We start from the raw sequence: 6116 nt of genomic DNA, 5'->3' as shown, positions 1-6116 counted from the left end.
ATCTCCTTGACTAACAGGTCTCTTCCTATTCATACACATACGTAGAGACCTGCCAGCCTAATCTAGAGGAGCCGGGTGTGGTAAAGCCACTGGGTACCTGCCTCAGACTAGTGGAGCGCCCCCACTGCTGCAGGGCCGAGGGGTACCCGGTACCGGGCCTCTGAGTCTCTGCTCTGGGGTTGTCACGGTGGCTAGACCCGGTCCGTGACCCTGCTGAGGGGCGTCCAGTGAAAGGTGGTGATAAATGGTGGTGAGGTTGTGGTGCAGGGCAGGTTGCAGTAAATAACGAGGACACAAGGTTGCAGTCTCTTTACCTCTTTACTGAAGGCTTGAGGTGCTCAATCCGGAGCACTGTTAACTGGGCTGTCTGAGACCGGCCGGTCCAAAGGCACATCAGGAGTTTCCTTTGCAGGTGGGAATCAGTGTCTACCTTCTAGCGCCTGTGTGTTGTAGTCCTTCCCTGCTGAGCACCCCGGGATAGTCCTCACAACTGTTGTGTCTGTTTCTCGTGTTTCCTCACAACTCGATTCTGATTCTGATGTTCTTTCTCTCCGTCCCCCAGGTAATATGGCTAGGACGCACCCGTATGACGGGGTAGGCCTGGAGTTCTTCCGGGACCCTAGAGTCGCCCCTCTCCCACAGCTGCCTCCGTTGTCTGCTTAGGTGTTAAGTGGGACAGCCAACCTGTAATTGGCTGTCCGGCCGTGGTTTTAAGTAATGCTTGTAGTCTCTTACTTGCTCGGCGTTCCGGCCACCGACTGTTTGCGCCTCAGAAGGATGTTGCCTCGATCTTACAGCACGACTCCTTCTGGTCCTATTGCCTCTTTGCTGTATTCCCGTTGCTCACTGGTTTGTTCTGCTATTAGGAGTCTGCCAGGATCCCATCCCTGACAGGTCCTCTCTCTAGCTCTTCCCAGTTACTTCTCACTGTCTTCCTGTCCAACCCCAGTTTTACCAGAGTGTGAGGAGTGGCCTACTAGATAGAACCACCCCCCCAGGTGGCCGGAGTGTGAAGTGTAGTGTGAGTGTTACCTGGTCAGGTGAACTCCTTTATAGCAGTCAGACGTAACATCACTCCCCTTAGTGGCAGAGCGACATTACTGCAACGACCAGGACTCTGGGGCGCTGCACTAGCCATGTGAGACACTTAGTCCCAAGTCGGCCTTTTAAAGCATATTTTCTCTGAAAGTGAAGTGGTGAGTGAAACAGCGCCACTCCTATGACTGAAAGAGCCAGTCTGTTCATTTCCTCTCGATAGCCGAGCTCTCATTGTGAGCAACTCATAGTATCAGAATGCTATTATCCTGTAGATTAACCCCATATCTGCAGGTAAATATTGCTATTTAACATGACAGGTTCTCTTTAAATAATCTGATATACTAAGTGTGAAAGAACTTGCAAGTGATTTCTTTCTAAATGTGATTTCATTTCACCCATCTAAACAATTAATATGGACATACAGATAGTAGAATGCTGAAAACAGTCCTACACGTATGCCTCATATCAGATGCCTTGTTGCTGAGAAATTATCTTGCAGGCTCTGGGGAGGATGGTGCCTGGAAGATAACTCACCCTCCAGACGCTCCAGGTCCTGGCCAACCAGCACCATCGGCTACAGGCGGCCAGCAAGGGCGCAAGGCCCTCACACCACCAACACCGAGCCACGACCCACTCTTTCATAAAACACGCTGAGGTGTAATAGGCTCACATACTGAACATATATATATATATATATATATATATATATATATTCCCATTTCTACTGTCTAGCTATGTACACTCCTTCCCTATACTTCTATATACACATATACACACTCTGCCTGCAGGTGAACAAATAAGGCAGCATTGCTGATCCCCCTCCATAGCCCATTGTCTGTCTGGCAGATCCTTTCTTGTCATTATTGCCCTGAGCTGGTGTCACTCAGTGATGCAGGAGGAGGCAGTGAAGTGACCACATCCCATCCCTGCTGTTGCTGTTGTATTTACACTTTCTTATCCAACTTGACATATAAACAGAGAAGTATTGGAAATCCTGTTGCGACATAAGGGATGCCGATATTGGGAGTTGTGGTCGGAGGCAGCCTCTCACCACCAGCTGCTACTTCCAGGACCGAAAGCTCATCTACAAGCAGGACTACCAACAGTAAGGGCCTGCCCGAGTGTATATATATATATATATATATATATACTGTACATATCTATATATATAATTGTCTAAGGGTTTTTCCGTCTGTCTGTCTTTCTGTCTGTCTGTCCTGGAAATCCCGCGTCTCTGATTGGTCGAGGCCGCCAGGCCTCGACCAATCAGGGACGGGCACAGCATGGCGACTATGATGTCATAATGGAAATCCCGCGTCTCTGATTGGTCGAGGCCGCCAGGCCTCGACCAATCAGCGACGGCACAGTATCAACGTAGATGTCATAATGGTTGCCATGGCGATGAAGATGTCATAAAGGTTGCCTCAACCAATCAGCGACGGGCACAGTCTGCCGCGAATTCTGGAATCATCATTGTCCATATACTACGGGGACATGCATATCCTAGAATACCCGATGCATTAGAATCGGGCCACAATCTAGTATACCTATACTCTGCCATCACCTGTGTGCAGAGCAGCTGCTCTTGGACCTGTATAGGACTTTCTTTACTATATATAATTATTTGCTCCTACTTGCCCCAGGCACACTGTCCTCCCCATGTTCCTGCTGTACAATGTCCTCCTCTCTACACACTGTGACTTCTAGATGCCCCCTAGTTACCTGCCTAACGTTCTGCCTCCGACCACAACTCCCAATATTATTATATTAGGTCCGTTTTGGTCCGTATTAGGGCAAAATGAGTTCATTGCCCGCGGCTACCGCCCACGCCGCACTACAACTACATTAATTAACAGAAAAAAACCAGTAACATGTTTACTTGTGAAAAACACCCTGGAGGCATCAATAACCTAAAGAAAGGAAACTACTCCAGAGAAACATTGAAAAACAGGAGAATACAGAGTAAAAATGTTTCTAAAAATAGTATATTTTATTGAATATAAAGTTGCAAAAATTATTAAAATTGATGCAAAAGACAGACAAACAGATGGCAATCATGGGAGCATAGAAAGTGTATGAATAATTGTCATGCACATATAAGAGTGGGCGAGAGGAACTCCTTAGGAATGTATCACATAATATCTCAACAGAGATCAGCATAATATAAATGCCAATAATAATTGAGGGACATCTTGTGTAGAAAAGAAGAAAATACTTAGTAAAAATGTTAAGATAGTAACACACAGGGGCGTACATAGATTTCACAGGGCCCCATAGCAAAATTGAGCAAAGGGCCCCCCCCCCCGAAGAAGGGAGGGGAATAGGTGGCGCGCGTAGCGCGCTGAAAATTTGCATGTTAAACCACGCCCCCTCCACAGCCACACCCCCTCCACAGCCACACCCTCTCCACAGCCACACCCCCCAATTACTAATTTATATGGCGAAGGCAATAAAAAATAGACTTACCAGAAAGCAGCATTGCAGGAGAAAGCAGCATTGCATTGCAGTAATAGATAAAATGAATTCAACCTAAAAAAGTGAAACTATTATTATTTGCCATCCCCAATACAGTGTGATCCTAAACATTTATTCACTTTAGTGTGTACATGTGAGGACACACCAGTATACACCAGTATAAGCAGTGTACATTATATGTGTACATGTGAGGTCACACCAGTAGACACCAGTATAAGCAGCGTACATTATATGTGTACATGTGAGGACACACCAGTAGACACCAGTATAAGCAGCGTACATTATATGTGTACATGTGAGGACACACCAGTAGACACCAGTATAAGCAGTGTACATTATATGTGTACATGTGAGGACACCCCAGTAGACACCAGTATAAGCAGCGTACATTATATGTGAATGTAAAGTGCTGTGCCTGTTTGACATGTGAGGACACCCCAGTATACACCAGTATAAGCAGCGTACATTATATGTGAGGACACCCCAGTATACACCAGTATAAGCAGCGTACATTATATGTGAGGACACCCCAGTAGACACCAGTATAAGCAGCGTACATTATACCGTGTTTCCCCGAAAGTAAGACCCTGTCTTACATTAATTTTACCTCAATAAGTGCCACCCTGTCTTACTTTCGGGGGAGGTCTTACATTAGCCGAAGGTAACTGCAGCGGCTTCGTCAGGGGAAGTGAGTGTAGTGGTGGTAAGAACCTACATACCATATATACGGACCAATCATCATCCGGAGTGTATACAGCTGGGTTGCCGCCATGCAGGAGGCGGAAGTGAGGAAATGCGCGCTGATCGCATAGAGGGAGGAATAGACGCCGGAAGTATAAGAAGTCTCCATGGAGATACCCAGACCCAAGGAAATGGGCCGACCGGAACGAGGACGGGGGAGAAGGGAAAGAAAGGGGAGGAAGAAAAAACACACTGAGCTGTGCTGGGGCTTGTAGTCTGCCTGCAGGAGATCACTGCTCCCATATGGGTCTGCAGGCATTGGTGCACTGTGCCCCTCTCTCTGCTCCTGGCATGGCTGCACTATGGGGCCCCACATGGGAAAAGTGCCTGCACCACACAGCTGTGGCCCCTGGTGCACGTGGCCTGTATGGAGCGGCCGTACTTGTCTCCATCGCCCTAAGATGCTGATCCTCAGTGAGGTAAAGACCCCACTAGTGCGACACTGGCTGCTCCGTATTAGGGAAGCGCTCCTTCCTGGCTCCACACTCCCCCATCATGGTATATTTATTAGGGAAGACCTCCAGGCCTCCTTGTATACATTGTTGGTGCTCGCTCTGTAGAGGGGCCAGATGTGGAGTCAGGGTCTCGCACGGTAGAGGGGCTGGCTGCGGTGTAGGGGGCTTGCACAGTAGATGGGCCGGCTGCAGAGTCAGGGTCTCTCACAGTAGATGGGCCGGCTGTGGTGTCGGGGGCTCTCACTGTAGAGGGGCCGGCTGCAGAGTCGGGGGCTCGCACAGACAGCTCTCTCCATGTAAAAAAAAAAACGCTACATACGCACCTTCTGTCGTCCTTCATGTCCCTCGGCGCTTGCCGCACTGACTGTCTCAGCGCCGGCCGGCCGTAACAGCGGTGCCCAGCGGTGAACCGCTGTTACTGCAGGTTCACCGCTGGACTCTGCTTTACGGCCGGACGTCGCTGAGACAGTCACTACGGCAAGCTCCAGGGGACGTGACGGACAACAGACGGTGAGTATGTAGTGTTTTTTTTTTTTACTTTTACCATGGTATCCATGGTAAATATCGGGTTACTAAGCGCGGCCCTGCGCTTAGTAACCCGATGTTTACCATGGATACCAGTGAAGACATCACATTTCACAGCGGCCCCCCAACCCTGCCTTACATTCGGGGGAGGCCTTACATTGAAGGACCCCCCCGTAACCCCCACCCTGTCTTACTTTCGGGGGGGTCCTACTTTCGGGGAAACACGGTATGTGAGGAGTCCAGGAGCGAGCAGCCGCGGTCGGTCGCAAAGGGTGCACGGTGACGTCACTTCCGGTCGCTCGGAAATGAGATCACCGCGCCCCCTATGTGACCTTCCCCCTCCAACTGCAGCGCAGCACCGTGGGGAAGCTTCCTGCTTCCCCACACGCTCATCTCCGACAGGGCCCGACAGCAAAGCCCTGTCGCCTCGCCGCGCGCGCGCCCCCCCCCCCCCCCCCCCCCCTGGGACGACTGGTCCCCGACCCGAGCAAAAAAAAATTAACACAAAAAAAAAAAAAAAAAATAGGTGGCGTACACACCATGGGGCCGGGCAGCACCGGGCCCCCCCGGCCGTGGGGCCCGGATGAGGCGGCACCCGTCGCATACATGGTGTGTACGCCACTGGTAACACAGGTAGTTGACTGAAAGTAATTGCAGGCCGGCTGGTCTGGAAACCCTTCTTCCACAACAACACATGAACGAGACCCAAAATTATTGACACACACCACTAAAGTGTCATCAATTTCACAGAGTAAAAATATTATAATTGTGCAGTTTTTTTTAAAACTTCAGTTACTGTACGGTCTACTCGACACCCTTTCTTTGGCAGCTGAACAGCGGTATTATTATTATTATTACTTATTGTTATAGAGCCATTTATGT

Source organism: Ranitomeya variabilis, chromosome 1, assembly GCF_051348905.1.
Source record: "Ranitomeya variabilis isolate aRanVar5 chromosome 1, aRanVar5.hap1, whole genome shotgun sequence".
Taxonomy (NCBI): Eukaryota; Metazoa; Chordata; class Amphibia; order Anura; family Dendrobatidae; genus Ranitomeya; species Ranitomeya variabilis.
The sequence above is the reverse complement of the archived record's forward strand: the minus strand, read 5'-3'. Positions refer to the sequence as shown.